The sequence below is a fragment of the Lycorma delicatula genome, chromosome 9, assembly GCF_047948215.1.
Source record: "Lycorma delicatula isolate Av1 chromosome 9, ASM4794821v1, whole genome shotgun sequence".
Classification (NCBI taxonomy): Eukaryota; Metazoa; Arthropoda; class Insecta; order Hemiptera; family Fulgoridae; genus Lycorma; species Lycorma delicatula.
In genome coordinates this window covers 86,700,353-86,715,350 of record NC_134463.1, presented here as the reverse complement: position 1 = coordinate 86,715,350, position 14,998 = coordinate 86,700,353, and the positions used below count along the sequence as shown (strand labels likewise).

The following is a 14,998-nucleotide window of genomic DNA, read 5'->3' as shown; positions in this document are numbered from 1 at the left end:
GGACACTTTTGGGTCCAGAATTGCAATCAAAAGGGGAGGTGCACAACTAGATGTTACAACAGTCTTAAATCCAAAATTTCAACATACTACGTCTAATGGTTTTTGAGTTATGCGAGATACATACATATGTACGTACAGATGTCACAACGAAATTAGTCAAAATGGATATTTCCATTGAGATCTGAAAACCTAAATTTTTTGTGATCACAGTACTTCCTTTACTTTGTACAAGGAAGTGAAACATATGAGAATATTTTCTGTTCAGAATAAAATTTATGATTAAAATTATCTGGGCTCTACGTGGTATCAAAGACAGCTACTATAAAGAAAAAAAATTGTCTAAAAATCTTGTTTTTAAATTGCTGTTAATCTTGGTTACAAGGCGTTCATTCTTTTTTATAATGAATAGATTAAGAAAATGAGAGGTGTTAAAATAACCTAAGTTGGTTTTTATGGACTTGATTAGTTACGTAGTTTTAAAACAAACTTATATTTCTCATTGAAAAAAGTTTTTGTGTAAATGTTTTAATAATTCAGGTTTTAACAGTGTCAAACAGTGTAACGTAGATTAAAATGTTGAATACAAAAATATCCCTCAATTCAGAAAAAATTGTTTTTCAAACAAGCTGACAATAATGTAATGATGTATGTTTGGCGATTATAGATGATGGTTGTGGCCTTTGAGAATTAAACATGTTATTGTTTCACCTTCTTTTAGAATAGAAGAACATTTTTTGTTTAATATGTTTTTATTGTATAATTTTTTTTATTATACCGAATTATTTAAATTAGTAGAGCTTTGGTAGAAAGTGATTTGAGTTGACATCAATTTAATATTTCTTTACTCAAAAGTTATTTTGGTATAAGGATGTAGAAACTGCACTTTCCAACCTAGAAAGGATTTTTTTTAATATAATCCCAAAATGGATATACTGAATTTCATAACTTTGAAATCAGCTCCTGTCTAAATTTTTCAAATTTCTTTGGACTTGTAATGGTGTTAATGGTTAGAGAAAACTTAGTTCAGTGTCGTAAAGCCTCGTAGCCAATTCTGATTTTGAAGTCTGGAACTTCCACCAGAGTTCTTGATTGATTGTTATCTGCATTTCCTTCTATTCCTTCTCCCTATTCTTTTTGTAATATCTTTTGACTTTTTTTTGCATAATTTGTCATTATAGGTTTTTTCTTAAGTCAGGTTTTTTAACTTCTTACCTTTTTTTTTTAATGTATAAGTTGTCCTTGAGATAAATTAAATATTACTTAATTGAAATTTATATTAAAATGTACTGTCAGTTTTGTTTCTTGTTTGTTTATACTCTGATAATTGTTAAATAATGTTAGCTTTTTGTTTTTGAAGTAATTAATGTGAAAATTTTAATTCTCAAATGCAAATGTTAATTTTTTATGGTTTCATTTGAATCTTGTTAAATTTTATTAGCATAATCTGTAATTTTGTTTTTTATTGTTGATAACATGTCTGGAAAAAAGAATATTAACTTGATATAAACAAAAGTAATAGAAGATTTCAGTTAATATATTTTTTTATTGAAGGATTCAAATAGAAGAAATATAAGAAATAATATTGGTGCAAAAATCTGTAACAGTTGAACAGAAAAAACTGTGCAAGTTACAAATGATGATCAATAATAAAGTATTTAATTGCGATATTTGGAGTTATTAGTTTGTGCCTATTTTAGAACCAATTTTGATTTAGAATCAAATTTTCAGCGAGGCCATTGATGTTGATGCAGTAACAATGGTCGAATAAATGAGTAAACTACTGCTGCTTGTCAAAGATATGACATGAAAACATATATAATTGTGACAAGACTGTTTTTTAATTGGTCCTGTCAAAATCTTTAGATTGTATAATAATAGTCACTGTATTTTTTAAGCTAATTTAAATTCTTTTTTTGAATACTCCTATTTAAAATTTTAATGATGATTCTACTTATAAATTGAATTTTATTAATTAATTATACGTGTGATTTTAGGAAACCCAGCTTAAATATTTAAAGTGGAAACCTGCTGAAGTAAAAATAGTTTTGATGTTCCATTAGTTAAAAAAAAAAAATTATTAAAAACTGTTTTAAAAATTAAAAAATTTGTTTCCGTGCACCAGTCGATTCCACATTTTTCAATTTAAGTTATAAATTATTTGATGTTTTAAACAGTATTTTCATTTTTGTTTTATTGAATTTGTAAATTTAATCCAATATATTAATAATGTTGATAATATTAGATGTTTAAAAAACTACTGCCAAAAGCAATGAATTATGAAACTAAAGAAATTAAACTGCTGCATAAAAATTAGTAAATTGTTTGTATATACATTTGTTTTGTTTTGCATTTTATCAAACATTTACATCTATTAAATGTAAACATTTCATTATGCATAGATAGAAAAATGTGTGTTATATTTACAGCATGTCTTGCTTTTTAATTGACCTAATTTAAAACACCTTTTGAATTTATGCTGTTATAATTGAATAATTTTTTATGTAGTGTTTCTCATCTCTATCTGTCTTATGATATATACGTTTTTGTATTATAATTTTGGTGGTAGCTACTGTGCTGTGTACAGAATATTTTTAAAAATTAGCATCAGATCGTAATTTCCATCATGAATATGTGTATTAGATTATATATTAAAGCATGCTAAGGAAGTTTGTTTGCGTACATACATTCCTGAATGATGAATGTCCATATCTTAACAGAAAAAACTACAATTTTATTTTCAAAAACTTGCTGTTATTTTATTTGTTGAGGAAGTTAAATGGCTCCTAACTCGCAAGAGTGTGAAGAAAATAATCACAGAGTTATATAATAGACTTGTTAAATAAAAGTGATTAAGTACTATTTTTTTTTTTATGGTTTGACAATATTATAAACAAAACAGAACAGAAAATTGCTGAAGTCATTCATCAGTATAAAATAATGTATGCATCTGAATTGTGGGAGATTACACAAAGAAATTGAGGAATGGTTGAAATTAATTTTCTTAGGCAAGATTATAGAGTTTCTCAGAGGCAGATAAGTGTAATAAAAGAGATAAGGAAAAGACAGAGGATAGGAGCGGAAATTACAATGGTGGATAATATAGAAAAGAAACAGCTAGTATGGAATGGATATAGATGTGGAATAAACGAGAATCATAATTCTGTCCACCACACTAATAAATGGGTATAGTGGGTTTAGAGGAAAAAGGTAGGTTGTATAGAAGTTGGATGATGGTTATCATTGAGATGATGCATAAGGAAGGTCAGGCAAATTTTGATCAAGATCAAAATTTCCTAAGTTGTCATTGTGTTTTTTGTACAATTCATGGACAAAACAATTGGTTGTCAGAGCAGAAATCACCATCATTTCTGCGGTCACAGAAACGTTTTTTGGACATAGCAAAGGAAAAGTTACATTGGAACTTGTTTTTGATTCTCAAGGTAGTCTTTATGAATTCCTAACTTGCTTATAGTGAACAAATGTACGTTGATATCTTGTTTTTAAGGAATGCAATAAGAAGGGAAAACACTGAAAAATGGGAAACAAAATGCCAGCTGAAATTTTGTTTGGACAGAGCAAGTAATAAATATAATTATTATTAATCAGACTCTTATTTATCAACAAATCGACTTATGTTTGTTAAAAAGTACCAATTTTTTCCCTACTCCTCTGTGCCGGACATGCAATTAAGTCAAACAAAGCCCAGGAAAGTGTCCTTATACTCTAAGGGGGCCTTCCCAACTTCTGGCTGTAAATCTGGCATGGTAGGGTCAGCCCCCCAATTAGATTTCTTTTCTTTTCTTTTCTCTTGTTCTTTTTGCCTGCCTCAAATCCCTGAAGAGGGGGTAACCAGGCCTGACTGTCATACCCGAACCCCTCCACAGGGACCGGTTTCAGTACTGCCTTTGCCTCTAACCACTGTGGAGGAGGAACCCAGCTTGACTATGTAGTCGTCCCCCCCCCCCCTGTTACAGAGACTCAGTCTTTTTTATCTGTTTCCTCAACCTAGGATCCCTTGGAGTCCCCAGTCGTTCATTGGAACCAACACACCTAAGCATACCAGCCCTCGTGACTGGGGCTATCCACCCATCCCTATTCTACTAATACCTTCTCCTGCCCTCGGTGTCCTTGGTCCGGAGTACTTCTCTTGTAGAACCCTCCACTTTGCCCCAATTAGTCGGCAGGACTAGCATGTATGGTATCAAATATTCTGGTTCTAAGTCCGTCAGTCCAGCTCTCCTGCGGGGCACCTCCTATTCTGCACATTCAAAAAAGGTATGTGATACTGAATCATGCTCTGTACAATACATACAAGAGGAAGACTCCCTCCTCCTGATACTGTACAAGTACACTTCAAAATTCCCATGGCCTGATAAAATCTGCATCAGGCCAAAGTAGGAAACATCACCATTTTTTCTGTATTACCACGCCCTCATGTCAGGAATCAATCTAGTCCAAGCTCCCTTTACATCCGATCTCCACCTATCCTGCTACACATCCAGTGTTGTATACCTGGTCTCTGAGCTACCTTGATTTTCATATTTGACAGCTCGTTCCTTTATTAATAGATCTATAGGAGGTACCCCTGCTTAAACACATACCACATCATAAGAAACTGTACAAAACACAGCAACCACACCGAGTATAACTCTATGGTGGATGCTCTCCAGTCTGATTCTATTCCTCCGCACATTAACTGCCTCTTTCCAAACCGGTGCAGCATACAGTGTTATTGACGTGACCGCCAACATAATGGCGTCTTAGGAGCCCTGGGCACCACCTGTGATAGCATCAAGTGTTTCAATCAATGAGTGTCCTCTCTGCCCTTTGACAACACTCCGATATATGAACACTGAAACGCAGTGCCTGATCTCTCATCACTCCCAATTACTTAATCTTAGTGCTATGTCGAATTTGGTGACTCCCAACTACTAACTGGCACTTGTTAGGAGCCAGTTGCATGCCACCTCTCATTAAGATATTCTCCAATTTGTTTACTCAAATAAGTACTAATACCTTTACAATTCAGTGCCGCCATTATTACATGCCAAGGCAAGGACCCAAACGCATTCTTGATGTCCAATAACACAAGAACTGGAATGCCTTGTGTTCTCCATGTGCCCTTCCTAACTTTTTTGGCCCATTTAACCACATGAGAAACTGCGTGTATAGTCAACCTACCAGGAACAAAACCGTACTGATCTACATGTATACCTTCTTTTTCATGAAGTTCATCTATGATCCTAGTCATCAGTAATCTCTCTGCAACCTTCCCCAGGTTGTTAAGCATATATAGTGGGCAATACCCATCGATCATATCATCAGTCTTTCCCTTAGGAAGGAAGACCAATCGCCCCTTCCAACAGGAGGAAAAGTCCCACCCTCCCAACTTCTTGTTATACACATCAAGTAATAACCATAGTACCTTGGGAACTAAGCCCTTGGGGATTCTTGTCAAAATACCATCCAAACCAGGACTTATATCATTTGCCAACTTGTTTATGGCAATAACTAATTCTTGTAAAGTATATCTTCTCAATTCCAGTACAACGGGGCACTCAAATCTCTGCTGAACACATGGAAAAGGTTCCCAACTTCTTGTTATACACATCAAGTAATAACCATAGTACCTTGGGAACTAAGCCCTTGGGGATTCTTGTCAAAATACCATCCAAACCAGGACTTATATCATTTGCCAACTTGTTTATGGCAATAACTAATTCTTGTAAAGTATATCTTCTCAATTCCAGCACAACGGGGCACTCAAATCTCTGCTCAACACATGGAAAAGGTTTACCATCGCTTTCTCCGTTGACAACAGTGGAAGGCGCCTACCAAACCTTTTCATAACTATAGGCCCTACCCCAAGGATCCCTGTCAAAATCACTGCACAAGAGTGCAGCTCTTGGGGTCCACCAATAAACCAGGTTATATTGTAGATGCCTTACAGCAAATTTTTAAATCTCATATTTGATGATTTCTTTAAACATCACTGGAGATAAGTGATGCTGTCTCCGCAAACCTACTCAACACCAAATCAACTTGCCAATTAGGTAATCATACAGGCGGCATACCAACTCTCACTCTCACAGACATTTCATATTACTGAAGCGACGTCAAAAAAAGTACCTTTTCTTTTGCCTGTTTAGCCTCCGGGAATTACCATTCAGATATTACTTCAGAGAATGAATGAGGATGATATGTATGAATGCAAATGAAGTGTAGCCTTGTACAATCTCAGTTTTATAAAAATAGCTGACTTTACTAGGACTTGAATGCTGGAACTCTCGACTTCCAAATCAGCTGATTTGGGAAGACGTGTTTACCACTAGACCAACCCGATGTTATGTCAGAAAGTACCTGTTATGACACATTGTAACAATTCTGGAGCATCTGTTGTTTTATATTATTCTGACTTCTCCAGCTGATTTTTACTTGTTTTCTAGCTTTAAAAATGCTTTAAAGGGAGAAAGGTATAAGAATGCCAGCGATGTGATGAAGCAGCCGAGGATAATATCTCAAAAGGGATTCTAGGAATGATATCAACAATGTTTGTAAATACGTGTAGCTGCTGAAGGAAACTACTTTGAAGAGAATGTGCTCTAAAACTTTAATTGTAAGCACATTTTCTGAAAAATAAAATAATTCTGGAAATTTTTTGATCTACTTTGCATATATTATATATTATATTATGTGGCATTGCTGACCGAGAAACTGGCTATTTAAACCAGTTCACATGACTCTTACAACACTAATAGAAAAAGAATAGTGTTGTATTCCCATAATAAATACTACTACTGAATTTTTTTAAAAAGTTTTTCTATATTTAGTAATTTATAATTTAATTATTTTATTATGTGTTATTTATTGCTAATATATTAATAAAATTATGTGTAATTTGTTAATGTAAGAGGTTTGTTTCCATATTTGTTATAAAATAATTTATATAAATAATGTTGTAATAATGGTATTGTGAAATTAATAAATGTTTTATTTGTATTTAATAATTTGCACATATTATAATTTACAATCAGTGGAATTAAACTAAAACGTGATATGTCAGTATGATAAATAAATTTAATTTAACAATAAACATTTTATTTATTACAATAATTTTGGTTCTTTGGTGTATAACAGCATTGAGATATAAACCTAATGTTAAGTGCAGTTAAAGCAGCTGACATCAGCTTTTTATTTTATAATTTGTTTTTCTGTTTTACAACAGAACCAGTGATAATGCCTCATCTGTTAAAACAAGAAGTTTTGTCAGTTACATTTTGTATGTACATATACAGTCACAGTGTAGTATATCTAACATAAAACAATCATCAGCAGGAATTAGCTACTTTTTATTTTTTATTGCATTATTGTGATTTTTTATAAATTCTGCAAAATGTATTTTGACAGCTCTTTCTTTACTGAGAATGTTATAAATTTGAATCCCTGTCGGGCATTGAATTTGTCACACGCTACAAATTTCTACACGTTTGAATTTAGAAGATCAGTAGGAAGGGGATCTGGCCATAAAAATCCTAATCAATCATTCCTGCCTAACCCCAGAAAAAATTAGGGGAAAAGGGTTTTTGAAAAAAATCACAATTGTGTGAAATGTTTTGAATTAAAATAATGCTTTAGAGCTTTTGTGTAAATTGTTTCAATTAGGTGAAGAAAGGCTCAGATATTTTTTTGGCAAAAAATCTGAGCTTTTCTTTTGAAAGCAATTTGTAAAAGAAAAATATTTTGAATTTACAAATTTCTAATATTTTGTAGCTAGCTAGCTTCTAAATATTGTTGGAAATTAAATAAATGTCAATATTGAATTTGAAATTAAGTTTGTCATAACTTGAAAAATCTGTGTAGATCACAACAGCAGTCTCTTACTGTTAAATCAGGCATTGTAATATTTTGGTAAACTGCCCTGGCATGTAATAATTATAAATGAAAATTCTGAAGTTCAGATGTAAAGTCTTAGATTTTTTGAAGATTTTTAGGCATATTATTATTATTATTATTATGACTAAACAGAGGGTGGGCCAAGAAATAACATTAAAAAGGATGAATTTAAAATTGCTTAATGTAGAGTTGAGCACTTACTGCATTCTCATTGCAGTTATGTAGGTATTTTTCTATTGAGGTGTGCATGTATGTGCAGATGTATCGCAAAGTCCTACTGGAACTTTAATAACCTATTCTACTTGTGAAAATAATGGAAAAAGTTTATCAAAATCTTGTTTGCGAGTTACATCTAGTGAAAGATTTAGTTTGAATTTCAGCTAAACAAAACATGTAGAGAATTTAATTCTGGTGTAAGATAAGTTGAATAAAACAAAGAAAAGTTAAAAAATTTGAATTTTACTTTTTCCATTATTTTCACGGGTAGAATAGGTTCTGGGAGAATTTTGTGATACAACCTTATATGTATAATATATATTTATAATTCACTACATTTCACTTAAAATTCTCTAAGCTTCCTCTGGTAACAATACACATTCATACACACATCATACAAAATTCTCTTACATATTGGGTACTGAGTATGTAAGAGAATTTTGCATTACGTGTGTATGAATTTGTATTGTCACCTGAGGAAGCTTAGAGAATTCTAAGTGAAATGTAGTGAATTTAATTTATAGGTTTGTATAGTTGATTGGTTAACCCTAGAGATTAATAAAGATAATATTTTTAAGTAAAATATGTCTTGTTATATTTAATTCTATCCAATCAAGAGGAAAATAAACTTAAATAAATTATATATATTTTAGTAGTATAGGTTGTGTGATGTAACTTACAGTTATGGTTATACTGTTATTTGTTTATTCTTCAGTTACAACCAGTTCATTGACGCTAGTAATTATACCCCTGGCTCTCTCCCTCTTCTATCATTCCTTTCATTCTATCTCTCTTAGTTGTACAGTTTTGATAATGACCTTCAACTCTTCTGAGAACGTCAATGATTCTCTGTACTTAAAGTACTGCATTCATGTAATGTAAACATAAAACCTGTTTGCCAACACGTGTTTTACATACTGTGTGCTTGTGTAGTAGATTGCTTACAGTTCATGTTTACATTTTTTATCATAATTTTATTTATTTTTGTTGTAATTTTTTATGGTTGATTTAATCTCTAAAATTAAATAAATGTAATCTATTGTTTTGTTAAACAATTTAAAATAAGGAATTTTGTTGGTTTCCTCATAATGTAAATGACTTAAGAACGTCAGGGTTTTTTTTTTGCAAGATTATCAGTCATAGTGAATCTTTAATTCTCTTTTCTGTTTTTGTACTTATACATATAATAAGAAAGTTATAATGTACAGAGTACCCCATAAGTGCCCATTTATAGAAAAACTAGAAGGCCTGTCTAGTCAGAACCTGAACCCTCAGGGCTCAGGTCAGCCCACCCCAGGTGAATCCCGGAGCCAACTCAGGGTCTCTTCATGGCCAACAGGCTTATCCCATGGCCATAGTGTTCACTTGCCTTGCCATTTCCAATTTGCCAGTGGGACAGATGCACTAGAAACCCATAGAGTTTGCTTCAGTCGTCATACCCATCTACAGAAGGCTCCACCCCCTGGATCCCCGCACTGTATGTTATCCTCATGGTTGTAAGAATAATACTGATGAATAATAATTATAGTATATTCAGTCTTTATAAAAACCTGAAAAAGAAACTAAATTACAAAAGATAAAATAATAGTAACTAATGGTAATTAAAGTATACATCTTTGACGATGAAAAATTCATTCTTCATCCTCCTTGGGGGGGAAGAAATATTGAATATTTTTAATACCTTAACTTTCAAGGGAGCTAGGGTCTCTGTCAGTGGCTTAATATTTTCCCTGAGATAACATGAATGTATCACGTAGTAATTGGTCAGTTTGGTTCTTGCATATATATATATATATGCATTTCTGAATAATTGTGATCTTAGATTGAGAGTGTACCTGATGCATACTAAGAAAGTTAACCTTCAACCTGCTAACAAATAGTTTGAATTTTGAAAATTAGATGATTGTTTGCACAGATATTATAAGAGCACGCCATTGCACCTCCCAAAACAGTGCCCCAGGGGCACTCCATTTGTTACTGGTTGATGGTAATGATTGGTCCAGCCTCCCACAAGGTGCTCATATCACCTCACATGCAGTCCCCGTGGGAAGCCCTTTATTGTTAAACAGAAATATTTTTAATTTAATTAATGTTATTTTATTTAGCGTTAATTTAATTCTACTATTTCTGTAATATTATTCATTTGATTGATTCGAATCGTTCAGTTCAAACCCAGCTCACACAGTGATAGAGACTTACAGTTGATTAATGAAATTCATTAAATTTTGTTCGCAACTGGAAAATTTCTCCACTACTACATATATATATTTTTTTTTTTTTGTGATTTTTAGAGATGAAATATATCTAAAAACTTTGTCAGTTATGCCAAGAAACATGGGTAAAAATTTGGTTGCGATTGATAAAGTATTTTCTGTTTATCATGAATAAACAAAAAGCCTGTTCATATTTATGTAATAGTATAGATAAACATTTATTTTAATGAATACCATTTTTATCTATACTGTATGTAATATGCTATTCATAACTACCATTGTTTTGAAAACAGTTTTCTACGTCTGCCCTCCTGGAGTTATACTATTAACAGCATTGGTGTTTCTTTCCTTGATATGATTTATGTTTTGAATGTTGTTAATTTTTCCTTCGTTTGGAAACTTATGGGACACTTGTTGTTTGTTGTGTTCAATGGTGGGAAATTTGACATCTGAATTTTTATAATGAAATTATCTTTTTAAAACCTGTGGAAGCAAATGTGAAATGTAACTTGTATCTGACCATTTTATTTAATAATTTTAAAAAGTTTAGCAGTGTTGTAAATATGTATTGACCTGTAATTCCTGCTGAAGTTATTGCTGATATTATTTTGAAATCAGTTAACTAGAATTTAGAATATAAAGTAAACTATATTTACCTAGAAATAAGTCTTTTCTGCCCAGGATATAATGTCTGTATGTTTTCTGTGTAATGTATTTCCAATTGCTGTAATGTTTTAAAAAAAAGTATAGATCACTATTAATTGATGACCAAATATGATTATCTGGGAGTTAAATTAATCTGCTTTAACGGCTCACAAACTGTCAAATGATAAATTGACATTTAATGAATAAAGTAATGAATTTTCTTTTTATCAATTGCATCCTATGTCTGCCTATTTTTAAAAACTATTTACTATTACGTTCTGTTAGAAGAGAACCACTAAAATTTTGGTTGTATTGTTTCCCTGTAACTCATGACTATACTGATTTTTATGAAGCACGTATCAAATATTTCATTTTAATTGCACAAGTAACACTAGATCAATAATAATAATTTGAAAGGAGCAGTATCTATTTTCAAGCTGTTTATTCTAAATTAAAAAAAAGGAAATTGAATTTCATTCTAAAATTTTTTTAAAGTTTTAGTATACACATAATGTTTGAATGTTAACACTGTAAGTTTATCACAGTAATCAAATTCTTCAGTTTCACAGAGTATAGGTAAATTAGTAAATTTATAGATTAATATTAAAATATGTTTTAAAATAGATTTATGTTATTCACTGGAGACCCTACAAAGAAAATATTTTAAAAGTGGTACTTAAAAATAAAAAATAAGAACTACATATGACTTTTATGCGCTGAAAAATAAAAACTTTCATGAAAATGTCTTGCTCATTCTGAAACTGAACTATTCAGTGTGAAATAAACTCTTCCTTAACTATTGAAATATAAAAAAAGTTCATGTATCCTGCACTATACATGAACAAATATCTGACACACACACACTGTATCACAAGTTCTCCCGGGGCTTCATAATTTATTCTACTCATTAAATAATGGAAAAAGTTCATACATACACATGTCCTGAAGTACTTCAGTGAAATGAGATTGTACTGAAACTTTTAGGGTGTTAATTGTGAGGCATAATTAGTGATTTCTTATGGTTTATGACCTGAAAAATCAAATAAAGTATGTTCTTGAACCTTATCTGCAGGAGGTATTGAGAAATCAGGTGAAACCCAATAAATTGGGGTAAAAAAAACCCTGTTTGCATGGATAACAAACACATAAAAATTTTAAACAAAACTTGTAGAGAATTTAATTCTGAACAAAATCGTGTAAGATTAGTTAAATAAAACAAAGAAAAGTTAGAAAAATTTGAATTTTATTTAGAAACAATACAGAGTCAGAAAAAGTACTTAGTTAATGTAAACAAAAACCAAATTCTTTTTTGGTGATGTGAGAGATTTGTAAAAACCAAATTTACTGTTAAAAATTAAAAAAAAAAGCTGGAAATTATTCTAAAATTACTTGGGTAATAATTTTTTTATATTAAAATATTTCAAAATTGGCAATAAAGTTGATAAACACAATGCCAACACTATTTAGTGTTTAAATCATTCAGTAAGGTACATTAAGTGTATCAGTTACTGTGAACTGCTGTCTGTTAGTAAAGGATTTCTGTGAATTTTAGTTGAATGTGAGATTGGTTTTCCATTGTAGTAATGCCGTATTTATTTACAACAGAGGAGTGTGCTGATATGGTTTTCATTTTGGGTGTGTGTAATGGTAATGCTACAGCTGCTGCAATAGAATATGAAATATGTTTTCCGAATAGCAGAATTCCAGATCCCAAAACTTTACTGTTTCTAAATAAAAATAGAGTTTTTCTAACCTTTCTTTGTTTCATTCAACTGATTTTACACAATTTTTTTTCAGAATTAAATTTTCTACAATTTTTACATAAAAAGCAGTTCTTTTTTACCTTAGTTTATTAGTTTACACCACAGATTTCTCAAAAACTACTGCAGATAGAGTTCTGGGACATATTTTCTTTTATTTTTCACCAAAAAATCATACAAAATCACCAATTCTTCCCCTTAATTAACATACGAAAAATTTCAGTATGACCTCATTTCACCAGGGTAGCTGAAATCTGGGTAAAATCTTTCACTAGCCGTAACTTGCAAACAGAGCATTTTTGTTCATATATTTATATGAACCTTTTTCATTATTTTCATGCTGGGAGAACTTCATGAAACACCTGTATGTATATATATTGTTGCATACTCGCAGCTTTATCAGGATATTGAGAGACTAAAGATGAAAATGTTTTATATAATTACAATTTATTGGTTTAAAAACAAGACAAATCATTAATAATGACAATGGTAATAATAATGATAATAAATAATAATAACAGATGATAAAAAAAAATCTTTAATAATAATTAGAATAATGACTACAGTAAACAATAATAATATTAATGTCAATAACAAACAAATAATCATAGTAATTACAATCATGATGATAATAATAATAATAATCATAAATTCAATCAATAATAGTAATAAGCAGAGATTACTTACAAAACAGAATTTAAAGTAATCGGATTTATTCACAGGTAGATAAATAGAATGGAAAAGCAGAATTGAGTCCCATTCACAAAAGACATTAGCATGATCGCTAGTCTGAACACTTTTAACCATTACTCTTGTATTAACAGCAATAGTAGAGAAGATAAGACAAGTATAAAATTCTTTCACTACAAATACCTTTGCTGTTAACAAATAAAACTACACTAACAGTTTATAAATGAAACTTAGTACATTATCTCTTTTGCTTATAGTTTTAACAGTAATTCGCTGAACCATTTCTTGTTTTCGTGTACTGGAATTACTTGTAACTTTTCCTGTTCTTTTTCCTGTTTAGCCTCCGGTAACTACCGTTTAGATAATTCTTCAGAGGATGAATGAGGATGATATGTATGAGTGTAAATGAAGTGTAGTCTTGTACATTCTCAGTTCGACCGTTCCTGAGATGTGTGGTTAATTGAAACCCAACCACCAAAGAACACCGGTATCCACGATCTAGTATTTAAGTCCGTGTAAAAATAACGTCACCCTAATCGGGCCAAACTTTCATAATTCTATCGTAGCACTCTCGCAGACTGACGTCATAAGTGTCACCTAAATTGATTTCACAGAACTCATATTGCAGACTCTCTTGGCAGAACTGATTTCAGCTGATCTTCTCCAGAGTATTTGTATTCCTATCTTCTTTACCTGCTATACCAGACCCCAGTTGAGTGTGAAAATGATCAACCGAGCCCTTTCATTCCCATGCATTCCTAGCCTAGGTTCGGTAACTCTTCTCACGAAACAACATTTGTTTAGGTGTGTCTCGGTGGGCAATATTACAAAAGACAATTGTTAAACGGATCTGTTACCTTTACTAAAAGGGTTTCTTTTACTCCCATTATTATATTTTCTACTACTTTCTTCTTAATTGGTAGGAATCCCTTACTCAGCTCTGTTTTACCGGTCCTGTTACAATATGTTTTAGGCTGAATATTTAGATATAAATATGCAACAATAATATAATACAATATAAATGAAATTTAATTTCATACTTAGAACATAAAAGAATTTAACTGTTAATTCATTATCCTTTTCCTTTAATATAAATTGCAGTGTGGAGTGTGTCTCTTTTATTTTTTTATAAATTTTTATCTGTGATTAAAACGGTGTTAATGTTATCTAAGTGTAAAATATTTATATATTTTATAGTTAAGTAATACTGTGGTTTTTTTAAGTTTAAATTAGTTGTGCTCTAGGTAGCAGAGTAATGAGTAGGATTTGTACTTTAGCGATTACCTTTGTATTCTGATATGCAATAGTATATTTAGGCCAGCGGAAGGTAAGAAATCCGTTTACTTATTACTTTGCTTGGGTTTGTTTAGTTCGTTTTCTTATACCCTGTGGAGTACGGTCCTCTCGGCAGATGTCCCGGAGATGGCCGTGTTCGAACACGGCCGCTCTCCCGAGAACAGTCTGCGTGCCTGCACCACCCCCACCTCGGATACGGTGTATACTCCCGCATCGTAGCGAAGAGTGACGTTTCTGACGAACCATGATGCTTCAAATATCGTCCGCAACGCTATGTTTTGGACG

At 31.7% G+C, this 14,998-nt stretch overlaps 1 protein-coding gene across 3 annotated transcripts in view; it reads left to right on the top strand.

The window, feature by feature from the left end:
• The window catches only part of KdelR (ER lumen protein-retaining receptor), a 90,429-nt gene that overhangs the window by 15,088 nt on the left and 60,343 nt on the right, over positions 1 to 14,998 (top strand). The gene's annotated exons all lie outside the window — the stretch shown is intronic.